The sequence below is a fragment of the Tyto alba genome, unplaced genomic scaffold, assembly GCF_018691265.1.
Source record: "Tyto alba isolate M040663 unplaced genomic scaffold, T.alba_DEE_v4.0 Super-Scaffold_48, whole genome shotgun sequence".
In the NCBI taxonomy this organism is placed as follows: domain Eukaryota; kingdom Metazoa; phylum Chordata; class Aves; order Strigiformes; family Tytonidae; genus Tyto; species Tyto alba.
The window spans coordinates 10,481,493-10,504,796 of record NW_024881324.1 but is presented as its reverse complement, the minus strand read 5'-3'; positions in this window follow the sequence as shown (position 1 = coordinate 10,504,796).

The following is a 23,304-nucleotide window of genomic DNA, read 5'->3' as shown; positions in this document are numbered from 1 at the left end:
GCTGTTATCTGGGGCGCATGCAGAAGTACTCTCAGTGCAGACAGGGTATCTGGCACGTAAAATCATGAGCTAAGCACTACATGCAAAAGGTAACTAATAAAAGTATGCTGAGCGCATTTTGCCTGTGGTTACTTCCTTGATAAAATAATCTGCAAACTGCGAGAGCTCTTCTAACAACTTGCCTTTCTCCCATAGCTCCTATTTTAAGAATATTCCTATTCCATATTTTTTAAAAAAGTCTCTTGTTATTTTGAGGCCTCCTGCAGGGAACAAAGATGCACTTACAACCTGCTTATGCTTTCTCATAAATTGATTTAAAACCTTGTACGTGAACACGCTGTGATCTCAACTGGTACTCAGACCGATGCCCTCCGTGAAAACACACAGATGTCCCTTAATGGGAGATTAGTGATTCAATAAGATGTCTTTTTATTACTGTTGTTGTCTTCCCACTAATGAAACAGGCTTGTGCTGTGTGCTATCAATTACATTACAAATTATGTAATGTAATGACTTTCTACTTTTCATTTTTTTAAGAAAACGTAGCTCTATGTTTTATTCAATCTGCTTATTTTACAGCTTCAGAACCTGTTGTCTAAGTCCCTAATTACTGCAGCTGTAGATAAAGACCTGAAAGTCTGAACCTCTTAGAGCTAAGGAACATAACAGAAAATAACTCCCAAAATGTCACACACAATTTGTTTCTGTGGGAGAGGAGAAGGTGAGGAGGAGGAGGAGATAAACAAGCTGGGACAGGGTTTTTGCAGCTAACACTGCTGTCAGTGGGGCTGCTGGCACCATGTGGCTCTTGGGGCTCTTTGGAAAGTTTTCTCTGTATATCCTTTGAGTTTGAATTCTTCTGGCCTTGTTTAGTCTTCCTGGGCTCCCTTAAAGGTCAGCTGAGAGAAAACATGAATTGGCTCTTCCAGAGGGAGCTGCTGGTTCTCTCTCTCCATTTGGCAATGCAGGGAAAGTGTCTAAAACATGGTGGTATGAGAGAAATTAGCTGCTTCTGCTTTCTTGCTTCCCCTGTAGTAAATTTTGTTCCCTGAATGAATGAGCCAGACCTTGTACCAATTTATTCCCAACAGACCTTGATACTCAACCTAAAAAAACCTCAAAACCCACACATATCCCTCGTAGCCCACAGCTTTTTCTGGAGCTGATGAAAAACAGAGCTGATGTCATGGGCTATTTTTACACAGTGATGTCTAAAATACTTTATTTTTCTAATCGTGAATGACTGCACTATACTTGTAAGTAAATTATTTAATTTTATTGTTTCCATTTATGTAAATTGACAAATACCAGAGCTGAACTCAGATGGAGCAAGTTTGGTTGTTTTGTTTTCTTTTTCAAATTACTGTCAAGTTCTTAAGCCTCGTTTCCACCCCTGTCCTCTTCCCCCACATCTCCTCCAACTGCAAACACCAAGGCAATAATTGTCATGAGCCATGTTAGACATGGGTTGGTGTTTTTCCAGTTTCTAGTGTTCTTCCCCTTCAATGCTGCTGAAGTGGTTGGGCAGCCAGTCTGTTCCCTGTCAACTCCCATTACTTTTTTCCTTAAAAGTAATATTAAAAGCTCTTGTATTTTTTTTTTTTTTTTTTAGTAGTAGTATCAAAGAGTAGCCCAGCTTGCAGTCTTGCCTGCTGGGTTTACATTTCTGCCAGCAAATTCACTGCTCCTGTCATGCACTTGACACCCTCTTGCTGCTCACTAGCAACACAGGTGGGCATAGCATAGCCTTTGTCTCAGAGTTGCCCATTAGAATAAAATGGGAGTTTTTGACAATTCAACTGCTAATCTGCAAAATTGAAAAATAGAAGTTCACTAAATGGAGCACAGGATGCTGCTGAATTCAGAGCTGTTTTAAAAAAGAAACTGTTCAGTGAAATAAGTACAGGTTCTCTCTGTCTTTGCTTTCTAAAAATCAGATCAAGCAAATGAACATGTTTCAGGTTTTATTCTGGCCCTACCTTAGCAGCATCTGCCTCACCTGGGGAAAACAGGTGTGCCTAAGGTGGTAGACAGGGATCTTTTCCAAAAGGATTCAGGTACCTAATGTTGGTTTGAGATGCTTCTGTCTAAACGCAGATCCCCAAAACCTCTTTGCTGGCCTAGGGGACCTGAAAACCTAACTTCTGGCCTTGGGAATTAAGATAGAGCTCTGCATGAATCGGTGGTGGCTGCTTTTTATCTGTTCAGTTTTGAAAGGGGGGATAAAAACATTCATCTTTACTACTCAAGAACATTTGAATTCGTGTATCTCACTTCCCCAGAGAATATCCCAAGCATTTAACTAGAGAGTATCCTGACATGGTGCTGTCTTTGTTACAACTCTTCCTGGCTTAAATTACATATGTAATTATGAAGTTACAGCCACACATGAAAGACTGAGTCTGCCTGTGTCGTGGTGAAGCACTCATTGTAGGCCCTAGTTCTTATTCCAAGGATGTTAAGGTTATTTATATAAGTCTAGTATTCAGTGAATTTATCAGTTCAGGAAAGCACAAAGCTTATTGAATCTTCATAAAAGCTTGTGTTAATTTAGATGCAACATTTGGGCCTATTATACATGCACAAACACACGGACTCTGAAGACCAAACTCCATGATATTTAACAGAGCAAAATGTTTTGCAGACAGCTGTGTTCCACTGCAAGGCAAGCCCTGGCAGTAAGCACCAGCCTGCATAATGGAAAGAAAATACTCTTGTTGCCTGCTCATAAGCAGGTGCAGCATCAGACTGGGGTGTTTTCATAAACACAGTGTCATACTTCTCTGTTACATCTGCGTCATTTAAAGAAAAATAAAAGGATAATCTTCTCATTGCCATCTTCTCTGCTTCCATCTTTCTGAATTATTTTCACCAATTTCATGGCAAGAAATGCCAATCCTGTGTTGCAATATATAGCCCAGGCTGGAATAGTAATTGCATCTTAAATACTCAAGGTACAAAACGTATTCCATTAAATTCTTGCCACCTAAAAAGTCACGTTAATCAACTTTTTATCAGGATCTTCTTCAAAGCCTTCTCAAATTGGTATTATGTAATATACACTTTTCCACTTTTTTTTTTTCAATATAATTTTGTCTGACCACTATTACACCATCTGCCTCTGGAGTACAAAAAATTGTCTCAAACCTGCACCTTTCTTGCATGTCTGTGGAAAAGTAGTCACCGAAAACAGCTGCTGAAACCCTCAGTCCCCAAGACGAGTGTGTTGAACTTGCTTCAGACAACACCGTGGAGACTGCCTTAATCGCCCACTGGCTGTGGGCCAGGGAAGGGGGAATCCAGTCTGGGAGAAATGGAAACAACCTGCAAGGGTTTAAACAGTTCTGTCCACTGAGGCTGAAGGAAGAAAAAGATGAATCAGTGACTGTCAAAGAGCGGACCCATATGCATCATCAGGGAACAAGACGGGTCTGCAGACCCGAGGTTTATGTGATTTACACAATCTGTCACATGTCCCATGGTACATGGCAAAACACTATTCTGAAGAAGCAGTCTGAAGTTGCTGCTTTCTGATCTTGACCACATCTTGGCCCCTAGAAAGGTTGGGTTTGCATTTCTAGTTGGACTGGCTAAGCAATACAGTCCACCCAACAACATCTGTTGCTTTAACCTAAAGAGCCGGGACAAGCATAAAGTTGTGCAATTTCAGCCCGGTGCAATTTCACTATGGATTTGCTAAGACAGTTACTTCCCTCTCGGGAGTTTGTCCTTTTGAATGCCCAAATGCACCCTCAAAATCTCTGTCCTTCATGGGTGCCTTGCAACTGAGATCTGCCTTCTCTGTGTCTGTTGTTTTGATGGAGCTGAGCATAAACTTGCATGATGTGACTGCCCTTATTTCTCTCTCCCTTCAAGATTCAGCAGCTTTTTATAAAGAGCCAGCCTGTCCTTTTCCCAAGTTTAGCCCTTCTGTCTTGGAGAAGTGCCCTCTTCTCAGAGCCATGCCACCTTCCTCAGAGTGTTTATGTCCTCTCCCCAGGAAAGGATTACAAATTATGGTATAAATGCATTTTTAAAAACACACGATCTCTTATTAGACAGTGGTTTTAAGTAAAACAGCAGGTGAGCTTGTTAACTCCATCTGCCACCCTTTTCATGGAGTATGTTTTTAAAATAAACTTTAATATCCTCTACTAAATTAAAGAAGTGTTGTTTTCAACAGGAATCCCTTGAGTATAATCATGACATACATATATGCCCTTTTTTTAAAAAAAAAAAAACTAATATCTACCATCTGCCACTTTCTTAGTAAACATTATGATATTATGTCATGAACTCAATTACGCAGATCACTGGGGTGTGGACAACCGGTTGCTCCTTTTTATAAATAAGTGTTGAAATAAAGCTTTGCTTTAGGTGCAGCAAATTCATTACTGAATGTTCGTCAAAGAGAACAGGCTCATTTCAGCCAGCTGTGCATGTTCCCTTACGTCAGTGGGAAACTGGCTGGGCACAACTAGCTTGTTTCTTATTGACTCATGTCATTATAGGCAGGGTTAATAAATGGCACCAGGTACTGTGAAGGTAACCTCAAGCCCGCATTCTGCATTCTGCTGTCTGTCTTTGGCCAAGCCTGTTGAGAAATGATGACATCTTTCACCAGATCTGCTTTTTGGCCAAATGTTCTCTGTGGCAGGGGATGCATGCCTTAGGCTTGGTTTTAGAAATAGATTCATTTGTTCAGAAAAACACCAGCCTGAAGGGCTGAGACACTGCTAGTATAAGGGAAGAGGAGACAAAAGAGAATTTTGTTCACATGAAGATAAAATTTGGTGACCTCTTAGAAATCTGAAGTTGGAAGGTGCTGGGGAAGATCAGAAGGAAAGTGGGACTCAGAAATGCTGGAAAAGTGCTTAAATTTGTTGAGCAAAGGTGTTGGACAAAGAGAGAGCAGGTGAGATGAAACGCAAAAAGATTCAAGAAGCGTTTAAAGAACAGGGTGGGATCCCTCCTCCATCTCCCCCAGCTCCTAAGAAATCACAATTTATTCATCAAAGAAATGGTGGCAGCTTGAAAGCTAAGTACTCCAAGGCTGAGAGATGCTTGTTTTAATTTGAGCCTTTTTAGATACAAACAATTAGAAATAGTTGTTAACTGTATGCTAGGTGTGATCATGCAGTGAGCAACATCTGCTAATTGAACGAGGAAGGTATCTTCTAGGAAGGGAAGCAAGTTATGAGTCTAGAACCAATCTATATTGCAAATCTAAGAGGACAGTCATGGTTATGATTATTAATTTATTGCTCATGGGGTATTGAGTCATCTTCTCTGGAAACCCTACAGAAATCTACTGTGTTACACTAGGTATTATTCAGAAAAAAAAAAAATCTTTCTAATTATTACTGGCATGAGTTTCAGCCTGATACTTCAGGAATCTTTAAATATCTACATACTTGGCTTATTTTACATTAACAGGATATATGGGTCAGACTCCTATCATCCTCCTTCAGTATCAGTTATAAATTGATGTTAGGTTGATACACCTGAAATATCTCCTGGGGAGTTTTAATACCTTCTTTCTCTTCATTTTGGCCTGTCTTATTTCCCCTCCCTACCCAAACTGACCTGCTGTCTCTTACTGATATTTTGAGCAGCTGATGTGGGGGGAAGGAAATCCCTCTGATAGCAAGGGCCAAACAGCTTTGATGCACACAGCAAAACTCCTTTTGACGTGAATGGAAGAAGGATCAGCCAAGAGCCTGCCTCTTCTTTTTGCAGGTCTTTTTTTGTTGTTGTTGTTGGATTTGGTTTCCTTTTGGCCAAAATGCAGTAACATACTGTGGATGTGTATCTATTGCATTCAGTAAGACACAAATAGAGAGCTCTATAAAGTTCCTGTGACCTGTTTGTTATTCAAGAGGTGTCTGTGTTTGATGTGGTGGGCACATTGTGCCTGATTCGTTAAACCCGTTTGCTTCCCAGCCGGAATCCACTGGTGCGAAACTGCAGCCCATTGTACTAAGCAGACTGGTCTCTTGGCAAGTTCATTGTGAGTAAATTGTATGTACCCCTCTGGCTCAGTAAGACCTTGATGAACTTGTATCAAAGGATTTTCTGAACTCGTCGTGTGAATTTCCTTTGCTCATGATGTGAGTTATACGGAGCAGGTGTGAGTGCTGGAGGAAGGGGGAGGTTGGTGTCACACTTCACAGCTGAAAGCCACCCACCATCAAGGCTGCTTTTCATGTGCTCTGCCAACGTGAACGCTACTGGAAACAGAAGGCTCTCTGAGGCTGTATGGCAAGCCTGAAAGGACAGAGCAGGCTTTTGAGGGTGGAAATCAAAAACATTGGAAAAATTCCTGCTTCAAATCAAGGTAATTTTTAGTGACTTGCAAGTCAAGACTAGACTGAAGAAAAAACATTATGATTTATAGAAGTCCTCTCCTTTGCCTTCAAAGTAAGTAGGACCTTTCCAGCTGAAATCAGCTGCATCAGTCCACCGCAGCAAAACAGATGACTTTGTAGAGGGAGCTGATTACAATTCTAGCATTGTGGTGCTACCTTCTGCGAGGAGGGGATATTTGGTCTCGTGTCAGACTGCGGCATGTTATAGGCAGCAAGAGGGAGTCCTTTAGGGTGGCAAACAATTGTCTTGACTGTGAAACAGGACCATGCTGTGTGCCTCCTTTTTCCCCCAAGAATACAACAATGTTTGGATCTGACCGTTTTTGTGCTATAGGTGTTGGGTTAGAGCTTCCCAACTCTTGGACTATTTCCTCTGGGAGAGATAACATTTGATGTCCCCCTTGAAAGAGACAGTCTGCGGCTTTGCTTCCAGCAAAATTCACGAGCCACAGCAACTGGCACGGCTTTTGTAGGTGTGGCGAAAAAAAGTGTGTAGAGATTGATGAAGCTTTCTATTAAGAAAGCAATTTTGGATGGCTCCTAGTGGTTGGGGAATGCTTATATTGTATGCGTTCAATAATGTCAACTGGCAAGTTATTCTTGTTACGTGTTTCCTGAGGTACTGGTTTCTTAATTGTTGTTCTTCTGATAATCCTCCTGTGTATCCAGCATTAGATGCTGCAGAAGACACCTAAGCTTACAGTAGAAATTTCAGTGCACTTGATGAAGACTGTATCTCTGGCCCAGTGTGGGATAAACCTGAATCACGAAATAACAGAGATTTGGGTAACCATGCTGTATGAGCTGCTCTGGTTAAGTCTTTGGATTTTGTATGAATTTGTTTGGTTTTTAAACCGAGTTGGCTCTTCTGTATTGATTCTCCCTTGAGGAAAGGAAGGCCCCGAGGAGAAGAAGCCCTAGCAGAATACTGCCATGGAAGGTTTCTCCACTGTAGTCCCACTAAACTAAAATGGAGGGCCTTCATGATGAAAATGTTGTACCTCCAGGAAGAAGTTTCAGTAGTTAAATCTGACCAGTTCCACCATGTTTTGGTATGCAGATCTTTACCCTCTGCCTCAAAGATAGTTAGGAATGGGGTATGCCTACAGCAGTTCTGACGTAATGTTTTGTTTTCAGCAACTGGAATAAGGGTGGGGGAAACAAACAGAAAAACAGTAGTAGGACTATAATAAGTTACTAAGAGTGGCAAAATGAGTCTGAAAAGAGCTGCCATACAAAGCAGACTTCCTGAAAAGCTAGATGATTTCTTTGCTATGTTGACACATCTGAAAAATTTTGTAAGCTTCCTTATATGTTTCTGATTACTTAAAAAAATTGGGGAAGATGGATTACAGTGTTACCCAATATCAGCATGCTTTATGTAATTCTAAGGCAGTAAAGTTACAAAATACAGAGGCAGTATGATTTATTTTTTTAGATGATTTTAAACGGTATGATGTGTAATAACAGTTGATACCTATGAAGGGAGAAGAACATTTCCTGCCAGTTCTTAAATCAAGGGTTGTGTTTGAAGAAGTGACCTTGGTTAAGGCTTTGCATTTCAAAACTGTAATCTTCTGATATGTTCCTAGTAGAGTTGGGTTCTGTTGGTGTAAATTGTGATACCTCCATGCAACAGTTAGTGTTTGAACAAAGCCTTCTCACCTAACTGAAACCTCTCTCAATTACGAAATCATTTAAAAAAAGCATTTTTTTTTCCCAGTTTCTCAAAGCCAGCATAAAAAACCCCAACGCTTATTGTTTAAGTAACGCAAGAGAAGATCTCAGGTAGTGCATTGACATATGCAAATCAGAGTTAATTAATCTTTGCAATATGCTTTTCAGAAATTATCTCCTTTACCACTTCTTGGTTAGTCAGGATAGTGTCAGCTCCCAGTGGGAAGAGCAGGGCTAACTGAGCAAGTTAACAAGAGCAAGTACTACACTGGTAGAATTAGACAAGAAGTAGATCTGGGTTAACCAAAACTACTCTTTGGCTTCCCTGTAGTCTTGATTTGGCAGCTTGCTTTACCCTTTGACCAGGGTCCATTGTGCCATGCATCATCTTCTTATTTACTCTTTACAGTCTGGAAATATAATGGCAAATACACTTACTTCTCTGATTAAAATCCTCCCAGCAGGGCTGATTGGAAAGAACACAATGTCACAATTGAGTCCAGTCAATGAACTAACACAAAAGAGGGTAACAGAATAGCAAAGTTATAGCCATGAACTAGGTATTACTTGGTACCAGTAATAGTCTGGGGATGGTAAGAATGATGACTCCAATTCACCTGGTATTTTAATAAGGAGTTAGAGCTAGGGCAGCAGAAGGGACTTTAGGCTGCTATAAGAAAGAGATGAGAGCTAATGTTTTTCCAGATTAGCATTTGCCAGCCAAATGATCTGCACAGGATTTGTAAGACCATAGGCTAGTGCAAAGGGTGCTCTGAAAGTAAAGGCCTGAGGGAGGTTTAGATATAAAAAAGCAGAGGCAACAGCCTCTATTTAATTTATCTTCCTCCTGAGAAGAGTGTGTGTGATGTGCCTCCTCCACCATCAAATGGGCTTTGTATTTGTTTGCGTTGTTTTCTACTAGCCCTATCCCTTCCACCAGTCTCCTATGTGAATGCTTCAGGCTGCACATTTCTACTTTGATGGCAGGAATGAGGACAGAGATTACTCTTTTTATCCAGTTTGCTGCATTCTGAAGTTCTTTTAACCTCATCGTGGCCTGGTTACCTCCCTGCTTTTTTTTTCCCTTTAAGTGTTGAGTGATGTTGTCCATGATGGAAATCACAGATGTAGGTTTGTTGAACACCCGCTCCCTCCTGCCTCCACCCATGGTTTATGGTTACTTTAGTTAGCTTGTTTTGCCTTTTATAATATAACAGGTGGCAGGTGCTGCTGGCCTAGACTAAGGAAGTGTGATGTAGCTTTAAACATAATTTAGGTCTTCTAGCTCTTCCTTAGGTTAGCAAAGGGTATTCCCTCTTGTATCAACCTAAAAAATAATTTAAAACTGCAGCTATAAATATCCATCTATCAGAGAGAAAGCCTGGGAAAACTAAAACCAGTAATTTGATGCTTTTTTGCTTTATCCTCAAATAAGCTTGTTTTTCAGCTGGATATTTCAGATGTACTTCCTTAGATTCTTCCTCTGGACCAGACACCATGGGTTTTACTCACCCTAAATCCTGTTTTAAAAGTAGCTTCATTGCAGTTAAGTCATTAATTGACAGTGGGCACATAGCAAGGTACTGCTTGGAACACATATGTGTGACAGAAGCAAGGTCTTCTGTATCTGGAGTAAATGCACTAACATGCATCTTGTTGATATTTTAAGTGACTAAATCAAAATGCTGGGAGAGGGTGAGTACAAGCCAGTAAACTGACAGAGAGCGTTCCCCTCCTGAGCGTGTAATGGAGTCCCCTTCACTCTTTCAATCTCCTTTGAATTCAGCTGGATTAAAGCAGTGGACAAATACTGCATAACTGTTTGACAGGAGTATGGCAGTCTGGGACAATTATGGTATAGGAGAAACATGCTGAAATGCCAAATAACCTCCTCACCATCCAGCAATTATGCTGGTACAGCACAGAGCATAACTGAAATGGTGGTTAATAAAACTATTAATGAGATAATTCTAAAACATTTTTTCCTATTTTTCTGCTGGGCAGCATGGGAGGTTCCTAACCATCAGTGACATGGAGATGGCTTTACAGGAACAAAGGAGAAGGAAGAGGAAGTCTAGAGAAAAGAGACGAGGCATCTGAGCATGGAGTCTTCCCTTGCATCTAAGCAAAGATTTTTTTGTTTGTTTCCCATTTTCTTTCCTTGAAATGCAAAAGTTTTAGGATGTAGTTACCTGAAGCATTTTCTCTATTGGCAAGTCTCACCTAAGGAGACTACTGACCTCTTGCTCCTCTGACTGTGCTGCCATAAAGCCAGCCTCTTGCTCTGTCAGTGCCACCATCTGTGGTGCTTTATGCTGAATAGTTTCCCCTGCCAAGGGACATGGAAGGCCACTGACCGCCCCGCTGTGTCGCAGCAGATGCTATATCGAAGAGCTTGACAGGCTTTTCTGGATACAGTCACACAAACCCAGCAGCTGATAATGCAGTGATAGGCCATTAAAAAACCTGAAAGCACCTCTTGGAACTTGGAGTAGAAGCCCTAGAGAAGACATGGACCTCTGGTTTCTGCTTACAGATGGGTTATGAATTTTGGAAAGATCACTTTACTTCCCAAAGCACATTCCAGGAGACTGTTCTGGGCTTTCTTACTGTGTTTTCAGAACTGTAAAACAGCACATTGGGATATCCAATGTCTCCTCTTCCTGCCTTCCTAGTAAGATCCCTACGAATTGTGACTGTCCTTTCTCTTCATCTTTTTCAAGAGGCAGAAGCTGTAGATGTGAATGGAAGTTTAGACATATAAATATTCAGCACAGTTTCATCACCCTGCAGGAAGAGAACTTGCCAGAGTCCTTAATTCCTAGCTTCTGTGCAGACTAGCCTTTTACAACTTCAATGCACTTGTCATAGTTACTGTGTTGATTAAACAACATCTGTTCACTAATAAATATTATAATTGTTCCAAAGTATCATTCAGGAGGATCGCAGATCATACCCTACAGAACTGTCAAAGGACATGCAAAGTCTTTGATGGCTTCCTGAATAATCTAAGGTATACTTGCATTTTCATTAGAGTAACGGTCTACTCCTGAGCAAGACAGAAAGCAATTTGTGCCCTATGGAAACGTACGTGACAGAAGACTATGTTCTTAGAAAGCAACAGTAAGCAGTGCCAGCAATATCCGATAGATCAAATATTTCTAGGATCTCATGTTACTCGTCTGTGAAATCAAATTGAACCACTGGCTCCCAATGAACTTATAATGTGAGTAACATCCCCAGCTAAAATACTTCTTTGTAAACCAAGCAGCACTAAAGGCATATTACATCTCCTTCACCACTACTGCTAGGCAACCCAGCCTACAATTGTTAATTCCAGCTGCATTTATTAGTGGGATCTTAGGCAATGAAATATTAATTCTCCAATATAATTGAATTCTCTCAAAGCCAATGCTGAATTAGTCACATTTCTATCAATGTTTGGTTACTCTACCCAGAGGTTCTCTTGAACCTAATCCCTTGTTGTCTTTACTAACTAAATCAAAAAGCAAAATAAATTTGTCTTTTAGCCAAAGTCTACACTGATATATGAAGGATCTCTTCCTTCTGACTAGTAATGTAGGATGCATAAGGAAGAGCATGCATGTTTCTGGACCTGCTGTACACCTCCAACTCAAGGTGTGTATATATAGCATGCCTTGAAATTTGTCCTTTGCTTCCAGGTCATTTGTGGTATGCGGCTGAGTCAGTAGAGGAGTCAAAATGAATTGCAGCTGGATGATACAGACACTAGGGTATTGGGACCAAATGGTTGTGCCCAGTGATGCAGTACAAGATACAGAAAGGAATTCAGAGTAAATTCAGGATATTCGCATTAAAACATTGAAAGTTGCAGGTTATAGGCACTAACAGACATTTTCTAGGCTTGTAGTATTATTATGTTAGTAATATGAAGGCATGTTTTGGACTATGGACAATGTATTAGTGATAATAATTGTATTGTTAAATCTGTGAAGAGCTCATTATTCACACTTGATGCACATCTGGCATCATCTCAAAGGTAACTTTGTAACTTGCCACAGAGATCTGCGTGGTCCTGAGCCTACTGAAACCAAGGCTGATTGATGAAAACCCCAGTAGGCTCTGCAAAAGGAAGACATGGAATCAATATGATAAATGGAGCAATTTCAGAATTTTTTCTCTTGTTGTTTCTGTTTCCATGAAGGATGATATTTCAGTCTTATGTAGAGGCCCTGACTAAAGCCTAGGCAATACTTATGGACCACCTAAGCTCTAGCCCTTTGTCTTATTTGGAACACTATTGGAGCAGTGTGTTTTTGGATTACTCTGGTGTGGAATTTCACCCTTTGGGTTTATATTATCATACTTTGTTGCAAAAACCTGGTAAAAACTGAATCTGAATATGACTACACCCTCCAAATATGCCTCCCTGAAGTGGACCTCTTTGTATTTCTTATCTGGCTACATTTAAAGCTGCTGACACTTTTATGTAAAATTTAGTTCCAGCTACCTGAAAGAAAAGACCAAATCTAGTTGTGTTCTGCAGAAAACAAGCACAGCTACTGTAACTTATTTGCCCAGGTGGTCATACAACAACCCATGATATTATGTTAATTGGTCTTGTTGTTGACCTTTTTCAATTAGCATCCTAGAACAAAAAAGTTTATATTGAAATACATGTTTAAGCGCTGAGGATCTGCATCTCCTACTGAATGCCTTGGCAGGGGAAGCTCTATTAGGCAATTTTGTATTTCACGAATAGCATCACTGTCAATACTGGAGCCTGTAACAGAGTAAAGTAAGCAAGCTGTCAAAAAATGGCCTTCCATCAGACAGAGTCTTTATTTCTTTTGAATTCTTACTGTATTTATGTTTCAGCTTGTGAAGATCAGAGTGAGCAGAGGTAACAGTGACATTGCAAACCATCGCATCAAACGCCCATATAACTTCCTGCTTAGCAAAAAGGGAGTAGAGATTCATCCCTGTGGAGTGTAGAATTGAAGGGAAGGATTATCTGCTCTGCTAAATCCCATCCCTGCAAGCACATGACCAAACCAAGTTCATCTCACGCAGTAGAGCCTATAAAACATCTCCCAGCACCTTGTAGCAACTGTAAGGTCTGTAGTGAAGGATGAAACATAACATACATCAGCTGAGGACCTGTTCCTTTCCCTTTGCCTGCCTCTGCTTTCTGGGCCTTTTAAGATCTGTCTAAGGTTTTGTTCTTACCGAGTCTGGGTATGATTAGCTTTTGCCACATTGTGGCACCAGTGCCCAAAGTAGCAATAGTCTGTGCTGCACACTGAAAAATAGTGTGAAAGGGACTAAACTTGAGTATCTCTAAATGAAATTCTAATGCAAAATAATAGTCTTCATCTTCTATAAAGTACTGAGTGTAAATAGAGTAATATTGGCCTTGATCCAAAAGTCACAAGGTGCTTTAATTATAGCGCTTAATGTTCCTGCCGAATTTTCTGTCAGACATCTGTGTGGCAGTGTTAGGCCAACCAAGCTAAAGTTGTTGTTCCAAGTACAGGGTGAAAAAACTAACCATGACCTGGATTTTAAAACATTGACATTAAAAGTCTGCCGCTCCTTGTAAAGAGCGTGGTTTTCTAATTTAAAGAAATCTGATCTCCTGAAAGTGCCCTGCTGGGCCTGCAGCTGACATCATGTTTGTCTGAGCTTTAACAGATTCAACAGGACTAGTATGATTAAACCAACTTTCAGCTCCCTGTATTTTTGGAACAGAGCTGTGGAAAAGACACTTGGAGTTGAAGATGACAGCTCCCTGGAGATCTTGACTTCACCAGCTTCATTAGAAGTTAAATTACAAAACTTAGCGCTATAGCTGAAAAGGCTCCAGAGTTTATTTGTGATTCCTTGGTTACCTGTGAAAAATCAGTTATTTTTTTTAGCTGTGGTCATTTAGGATCAGCATGAAATGTATGTGCCCAAGAGCAAGTAAACTAAGATTGCATTCATAGCCTCCAATTTAATCTGCTGTAACTGGCTGTGCACTCATTCTTGCCCAGATATAAGTGCACAGCAGCTACTTCTCTGCAACAAAGTCATGGTCAAGTGGGGTAATAAGACATTGTCTTTGCTCTGATTAAATAAAGAGCAGACTTTCAACTCTAACTGCACTGTTGACATTTTATCACAGCCCTCATCAAGGAGACTATCTTGGAAGGTCCAGAGGGAAACAAGTGCATGTAATTACCATATGTGCAAGTAGAACAATTGTATGTATCGGTGAGATAATTCTTATCTACAAAGGACAGCAGGTAGGTGACAGCTGCACTACACTTGTACACCGAATGTTATTTATAATGTAGACAGGTATCTTTATGCACATAGACCTTGAGTCTTGCTTTAAAGCAATTATCTTTTTTTTTTTTTTTTTTTGCATTCTTTTAACAATATTGTTTTTCACTTATGGTAGGGGATTTCTGTGTCTCTGCCTTTCACTTCAACTGCTTATCGTGATCTCCTTGAACTCCTTATCTTGATCACCACAGCTCACATCGCTACTACATTTTGTCAAGAAACCCTTCCGGAAAACTACTCTGTTACCTTACAAACGAGCGTTGGTTGCAATTCACCACTGCAAGGCATCCAGTCTTGCCTATGTTTTTCACCAATGAGATCTCAGCTCAGTCTGGAAATTTGAGTGGTGTTCTATTTTTGCAGTGATCTCTTAATTTAGCAGTGATTTTCTCCTCTTAGAAATCTCTTCAAAACTGCAAAATCAAAACTTAATATAATCAGCAAGCCCCCAGCATAAAAAAAAACAGATTGTACTTACAGAAGTCAAAAGAAGAGTAATAAAGCCGAAAAGATAATGACCAAAGCACCGTTCACTATAAATCTTTAAGAATAGACTACCTTTCCAACTAAAAGATGCTTTAACTTTGCTTTAACCTCAGAATAGTTACTCTAGACTTTAGGATCTTCTGCATGGTTTTAGATGTGGCTAGAGGGAGAGAGTTGCCTCTGAACACGTAGAAGCAGAGGAGCTGAAGGTGAGAGGTAGGTTCAGAAAGCGTTCTGCATGGCTAGGGGGCATTGAGGGGAGGGCTCCATCCAAAAGGAAGGCAACCAGCAACATTAAGGCACATCCTCAGCACACACCTTACCCTGGGCAAGCCGTGCAGTTATCGAGTTTCCAGTACTGTGCCATGCAGACTGGAAAGGAGGGTGTGCGAAGGCGGGACAGCTGTAAGTCTTGGGCAACCCTCCAGAAGAGCTCTGGCAGAAGTGGCTGCGGGGGGGACGGCGCTGAATCATTGCACCCTGGCGGCACAGCCCCCTCCGGCTGGCACCAGCCCCGTTCTGGGCAGTGCTGGTTGCCTTTGGTGGCTCTGGCTGCAGGAAGGTTGCAGCCGCTCACTCCAGCTTCCTCCCCAGCCAGACAGTCTGTCTGGAAGGCTCCGTGCCAGGGCTCATGCTGGCACAGGGGTTCAGCCCCTAGTTAGGAGGATTTTGTTACTAACGCGTTTGTAATACTGATGCTATTAGTACTTACAGTACCGTCGTGCTTTTTTCGGAAGCTGTTTTTGTTTGCTCCTACGTGAACAAGCAGAAACAGACAGGGTATTTTTTTTAATGTTTTGTAGCGAGAAGTGGAAATCAGAGCTTAAAACCTTATCCCCAGTGTCCTGACCCACTGTGCTGCTTTCCTCATAGAGGCTGACAGAAACAGAGAACCTGGACCAACGTGGGTTTCTCCTCGTTTTGCAAACTGACCAAGTTCCTCTTTCAGATGCAAGGTAGTACGTGTACACACACCCTAAAACCAAACTGTTAGCTAACCCTCTGTTCTGGAATCCGTCTGACAAAGGGGTAGAGTAGAGAGACATTTTTCTTTTGTAATCTGTCTAAGTAAACAAAATTAAATCTCTTCTTGGCCCGTTTTAAAGCTCAAGTCATAAAAGCCTGGAATAGTTCTGTTGTATATGTTTCCCTTGGAAAGTATCTGCTTCAGCTTTTATCTTTGTTAATCAGGTCTGAGACTTCCGTTAGAGAATAGTTTATTCCCAGCTTTAGTTAATATTTTTCAAATGTGCTGTATTTATAAACACTAATTCCTGCTCTCTCAGCTCTCAAAGATTATCTGAGGACAGGACAGCTAATGTCTACCTGAAACCAGTCATGTTTTTTCCCTGATGTCGCAGGAGGGCCAGGAAAATTATCTGTAGAAAACAACTTACTAAATTAGTTGTGGTCCTTTCCCTTTTGTAAGACTCTTTTTGATTTTGTGGGCTGTTTTCTTGATTGTTTAAAAGTGGGTTCATTATTCAGCACCCATTACAAGCAAACCTGTTTAAATTCTGATGTCTTTGGGAAGTTTGTTCACCTTATGTATTCGTTTTGTATTACTATTTCTGTGATGACTGCTACCTGCATGTGCTAATTCTACTGTACCATTTCTGTTCTTTACCAAGCAAGCAGAAGGTGAGGAAAATGTTTGTGAGATGGCCTTTATCATCTTATCAGGACTTGAATTATTTTTAGGGCAGGGCCATAGCAACTGGTGCAGTCAAAAGCTAACAACGTGTAAACTGGGAGTGTTGCTATTGCATTCTTTGCCACTTTAGGTCAGATCCTGCCTTTCCTAGCTGTGATAAGTTTTTATTACCTTCTTTTTCTTCCCCTATTGCCACACGAAGCAAGGACTTAGGACATAATTGTCTACAGATCCGTCTACAAATATTTTAAAAGAATGCTGCCACCTTAACTACTCGTTCCCTCCCTCTCCTACAGGTACATTAGTTTTCAGACCACTCAGTTTACTCCTCTGGTCTTGGTGCACAGCTTTGCCAGTGCTGGCCCAGAGAAGGACCTGAGGGAAGAGTGTGAGATAGTCAGTCCTTCTCAGCGTTGGTGCAGCCTTAGGCATACTTAAACCAATTGTGAAACTGCATTCTAATTAGAGCTCTGGACAGGGACCCTGGCCATGAATGAGTATATTTGCTTGCAAAATACCCCTGACCTAAGGCATTTCCATGCAAGCAGGTGCAGACTACTCCCATGCAGTTCAGCCTGCCCTAATCCTTGAACTGGGAGTGCAGGAGAATGAAATGCAGCAGGCAGAGCTCCTTCTCTCAGGCGCAGCCCCCTGCGAATGTGGCCACACTGCTTCCAGACCCAGGGTGGCAAGAGGGTGTTGCGCTGCGGGGCCTTCTCAAGCCAAGTCTCTATCAGCTAGGTGCTCTGTACAACCAAACGGCAAAATTTTCCCCTCGTCAAAGGAGGAGGAGATTCCTCACAGCAGATGACAGCGGGAGATTGAGCCCAGACGTGGAGACTAAGGTAATTCTTTGAGTGGGAGAGCACACTTCCCATCCTCATCTGACTCTCCCTGTTCTTGAGACCACTGCGAATCATGACAGACCACTCGGAAGGGACTGGAAGATTATTTCCGGACAGGGTGTTAAAATACTGGCTCAAACAAGTACTTCAGTGCTTCACATTTATTTTTTTTTCCTCTCCACTTAATTTTTTTAAATCAGCTAGAGCTTACAAATCTAGTAAATAAAATATTTCTCCTACCGGTGGTATTAAATTGCATGCAAAGCACTGTGGGCAGGTAGCCAGAACAAAAACAAAGCTGCCTTGAAACTATTTATCTCTGGCAAGACTTTATACTTCTCACTGCTGTCTATTTGAATCTTTCAGTGTATTTTATACTGTCAGTGAATTAAACTTCACAAGTAAGGTTATCCCTCTTCACCAACTGGAGAAACCAAAAACCAAAGGGGTTATAAATAGAATTTGGAGACCCCTTTGTGTTCCGAGTACTACCCAAGCCCTGGGACCCACTGGCGACAAGAGGGCTATTCACAGAGCATGATCCTGCCTAATGTGATTCTGGCCGTGTGACTTACCTGTCAACATGAGGTTAGTCTAGAAAGAGATGCCCTGACTCCTGATTCTTGGTTGTGCACCTCAGTTACAATGCTGGGGCTTTTTTTTTCTCTCTTTAGAAGTAGTGTTATTGAAAAGTCAGGTAGTAGTAGTATTGAAAACAGTACAAATAAGCCCTCAGAACAAACACTTTGGTGTGTGATAGGATCATGCACGCAGAACTTTCCAAAGTATCAAGATCCAAAAGAAATGTAAGACTCCACTTATTTACTGCTTTCACAGTTAGAACTACCTGCAGTTCCATATGACTTTGGTTTTCTTTTCCTCAGAGCAGTGGGATCCCCTTGCTGTAGGCATGAGCTGATTTTTTTCTTCCTTTTTTGCCTACCCTGAGTCATTTTGCTCAGCAATGAAGAGGTGGCTACTTTTGGATAGCATAGCTGTGTGGCATATTTATATGATCAGCTTGAGTGGTGAACGAGGAGAGGAAAATCTAAACGGGATGACAGGAATTCAAAGACTTGTTGAAACAGCTTGAAAATTCCAGACATTTGAATGGGAACCTCACAATGGTCTGAACTCATATATGCTTGTGGTGGTGCCAAAACTTTCAGATTAACCAGTAAATTATAATCAAGACAGGAGTCAGATTTTGAGTTTCATGGGTTTCATTTTTTATGGTAGGGCTCGAGGAACCAGAGGAGGTTAAAAAACAATGGCAACACAGTTGTACTTCTTAAACGAGAAGGAGGTAGCCTCAAAAATGTTATCTGAAGGAGACTGTACTGATAAAATGGACAATTAGGTTATGTAAATGAGCACTGCAAACGTGTCAGGGTAGTCAAGAACTGTGTAAGACTAGATGAAGCTGGCCTGTGCTATAAAGGAGCAAAAATATGTACCAGTGGCCCTTACTGACAGAAGGGAACTGTTTCTACCCTAAGGCAACTGAATCTCTAGAAACACCTGTAACAGTTCTACTTAACATAATTACAGTTGCCAGATGAAAAGAAGATACGATAAGATCAGATAATTCCACCATTCAGAACTGAATGTGAGGTCCACTGAAATCAATTCGATGTTTCCAGGTTACTTCAGTGGACACTGGGTCAGTAGGGGAAGAACGAACCTGCTTAGGAACCGACTGTGGTATTGCAGGGCATGGAAATGATTTGTGCGTAGCACAGCTGCCTTGGAGGGAAAGCTAGGGGTTTTGAGGAAATGTCCCGCTTTGTGATGCTGATGTGTCACCTCCTGTCTGCTCCAGAGTGCACGGATTGAAGAGCAAACAAGAGGAGAGATAGAGCTCCGTGTAAGGGTGCTACAGATCATAAATGCATACATGCAGGGATTGTTTTAACTGTGCAGGCTGAAGTTACAGGCATTTCAACAAAATTTAGTATTTTGACGCTGATTTGTCCTGAATTCTGAATCATAAAAGAAATGCAAACATCTAGTGCAGTTTAGGCATTCCAATCCTTAGGACTGTATATACAAGTTATGCATAAAAGCCTATATACTGTCTGGATGGTAACATACTTATGTGAGGGCTAAATAAAAATTAGTTTAATGAAGGGACAGATTTCTCTACCAAAATTCCAGCGACTTCAAAATAAAGTATTTAAAAATAGGATAATTCAAAACTAAGAACTTGACAATGTCCTTGCTACCTAAAGACCTAAGCACATGAGCAACCTGATGTGGCTATCATGCATCAAGTTGTTGGCATGGATCCTGAGAGTCTGGTACGTTATTTAAAAAATAATTGCAGTGGGGAGGGGGCACTATTGTAAAAAAAATAGGTCTCGCAGCCAAGTGAGCTTTTTGCATTTTAGACAAACAACTTTTTTGAACATGGCATTGAAGAGAACAAAGGTGCAAGAGTTGTTCCCCACTTTTACTGTACTCTTAACTCCTGAGGGAACAGTGAAACTAGTTTCATCTGTGTTTTGAAAGATGGTTGTTTCTGTAGATCTATTCCAAATGTTTTCTGAGGACAATTTTCACAGGTAGTTGCCTGCTTTCAGCCGGCTTAAAAGGGGAAACACAAATGATAATTTAGACTTCATGTGAACCCTGATAGTGTTCTTAATCATAAGAAAAGATTCCTTTTGAGGTGCTCACACAGACTAAAAAAAAGTCGTTTTATAAGTCACGGCATAGTTGATATTAACCATAGTCCTGGCTTAAAACTGCTGTGTATGCATGAGCGCACATTCCTGTGTGCGTGTGTGAAGAAGATAGTCTTATCTTTCTGACTGATGATATTGTTTAAATCAAACTTGTGGCTTGATCTTTTAGACAATGCAGACTTAAACGCTAAAAAACAAATTTAGATCCCAGTTTAGGCAAGAATTTATTTATGACAGCACTCCACAAGTCTTTTTTAAGTAGTCAGTGGGACTTTTATACACATTTCATGATGGGTCCAATCTTTAAGGCAAACTACCGGCTAAAAGTCAGCGTCTTTTAGAGAGGGATATTCTGACATGACTAAGCAGACTTTTTCTTTCAAAACTTTAAATAAAAAAAAAAGAGAGAGATTCTAACTGCGGATTCTAAGTATCCACGAGTATTGAGTTGAAATGACATTGCAAACACAGCCCTGGCAGCCTGCGGGAGATGATCTCCGGTACCGCCGCGCTCCATCTGCCGGTGCCTGGGAGAAGTCTCCGGGGCCCCACTGCTGCCATCTGCGGCCCTGGGTGCCAGCTCGGAACGGGTTTTGGTGGCTTCGACCGACCTGAGAGGCTGCTTTCGTGCTGGGGAGGGCGACGATATTCAGCCCGTGATATCACCTTCCTTCCTTCCTCTCCTATGTTGCTGTCAAGGCGTCTTCACCCATCATCGAGGCTAGGGGCTGAGATCGTGTTTCAGCCTTTTAAGAGCTGAGATTACAAGGCCAAGGATCTCTGAATGACCCAGTTCTCAAACCACAGCTAGCCGTGGCTGCCAGTTCTGACTGAGCAGGAACTGCTGCGCGTGAAATGGTGGTCTCGAAGGGGGGCAAGCGCGCAGAAATCTATCGCTAACGTCTGAGGTATTCATTTACTATCTGCACTTGGTAATGTCTTGTCAGCGACTTGAATCATAGGCTAAAAAAAACCCCTTTGAAGTGGGGGAAAAAAATGTCTGTATATCTGAACAGTGCTGGGGTTATCTGTCCAGTAAAAACAGATCTCAAACAGATCTTTAACTGCAGTGCCAATCAATCTGCGTGGCAAGTGCCGGTTAGAAAATGCCAAGTGGAAATTTTTTTCTTCGAGGGGACCAAAATATGTGGTTTGGATTTTGACTTTTTACTATGACAAAAAGCTGATTTCACAATGCAGAAGTTAAATATTTGTTTCAAAACGTGACAATACAGGGCGCTCAGTGTTGTTCGTTTCCCTTAGAAGACATGACTTAAGAAAGCGGTTCATTTTGAACAGCGTTACATTTCCAAGTGGAAAATGATTCAGCCAAGGGCTCTCCAATCAAATTTATCATTATTTCTTCGGCTTCTGAAAGCAACACTAGAAGTTAATAACAGCTTACACAGACATATGATAATCTTTCATGGGGCAGAGAAACTAAGCTGACCCTGCTTTTCCACCTGTAAAACTAATTTCCTTTGACTGAAGTCGGGGTTTACAGCCGGCTCCTTGCAGTGTTTCACATTCATGCAGCTTGGGGAAGCCTCCAAATCTCCCAGCTACTGCGAGGGAACCAGGGAGTGGGAGTTACGCTGGGAGGAAAGTGAGATCGTCTGGAATAAAGATTAGTCCGTGTGTAAGTTTTCAGGCGTTCCTCGTGGAATTTTTATCAGTGTGTTCATACTTGTAAAGGCAGCCCAGAGTCATCAAGGCTTTAATTATCACTTGGTTTAATTATCGCTCTCTCAGGGGGACCCCGGCTGTCATGGCACTGGTGCTTCCAGCCGCCACCACCTCCTCTGCCCTGTGCTCCGGCCCCCGAAACTGGAGTGGGAACATCATTTTTTTATCCGTACACAAATAGTGGAGGTTTATTTGTGGGGTTGTTTCCCCTTGCCCCCCGTTTTTCCTGTGGCTACAGACCTTCTCCTACTAATTCCTACTTCTGCGGAGTGTTTGGCGCCAGTCAGACCCCCCGGCCTGGCAGCAAGCCCTCTTTTTGGCAGCCACATTCCCTGATCTGTCCCCACATCCTCTGGGCCCGTCCTCCCTCCCATCACAAGGTACCACAGGGGAATGAAGCGGTCTTACAAAAGGGCTACTTCTCTTTTTTTAACCTTTAATACTTTAAGGAACTAAAATATTTTAAGGAACTAAAGTTTGGAGGAGTGGATTTTGGTTGTTTCTGCTGCTTCAGTCAAGGCACCCTCTTCCTCCAGTGCAGTCCTCCCAGCACTGTGCTACTGGGAAATGTCCTTGCCATGCACCACTTTTTTTTTTTTTTTTTTTTTTGTTCTTTAAAGTCAACACTTAATATTTTTCTCGATGATCCACCAGCCTTGTTTCCACATGACAAAAAGCGCATTTCAAATTTATATCCAGCTCAACCGCTGGGTGATGCACTGAGGACTAAGTTGAATAAATGAGACAAATTACGGCCCCTTGTAAGATGAGTCTTTGCCCCTTTATCCCTTCTGCACTATCAGTGGAGCTTCTCCACATGTGTCAGTGGTGTTTGATCAGAAAATGTTCAATTAATATGGCGTGTGCCTGAGGTTTGACAACCATTCTTAGCATCTTAGGTGGAGTTTCAGTGGAAGCTGGCCCGCATTTTTGGTGGCTCTCTCGTGGGAAGGAAGCTGGTTTGTTCTCCCAGGATCTAGAGAGCATCTGCGTGACCTCAGAGGACACTGCCCATCAACTATTAACATAGTCTGTAGGCTACAGCAGTATTCCTCAGAGCACTACTTGGCCTCTACATGGATGAGTTCTCCGTACCTCTGTTGTAAAACGGAAGCTTTGTGGAAGGTGTTTTAGCAAGCTCTGGGCACAAGTGATTCAAAGCCAGTACTCCCAATGCATCCCTTCCTTGCATGGAACATAAAAAAATCACTAGTGTACAGGTCAAGAAGTCACTGGGCACCAATGCAGCGTTGTATATGGATAAATGCATGTTTCCATACATAACTCTGGCCTATCAGATGGTCTTGCTGACATCTGTCAGTAGCTTGTGATAAGGTATACAAGCTAAAACGTTCAAAAGAGGCTAGTTTTCTGTTTATCTGTGAGTTTCTCTGCTTACACCACAGTGCCCCGTGGAGTACACTTGTTCTTGGGGCACTGGTCTACAATACAAACAGATTTAGGGTTGGGGATTTTTTTTTTTTTCTTTGTTTAAGCGCATTGAAAAAAGTTTTGCTTCCTCTGAAGTTCAGCATACAGAAGCTACAAAGAAAAAAAAAAACAGAATAACTGTTTGTAAACACTTCATT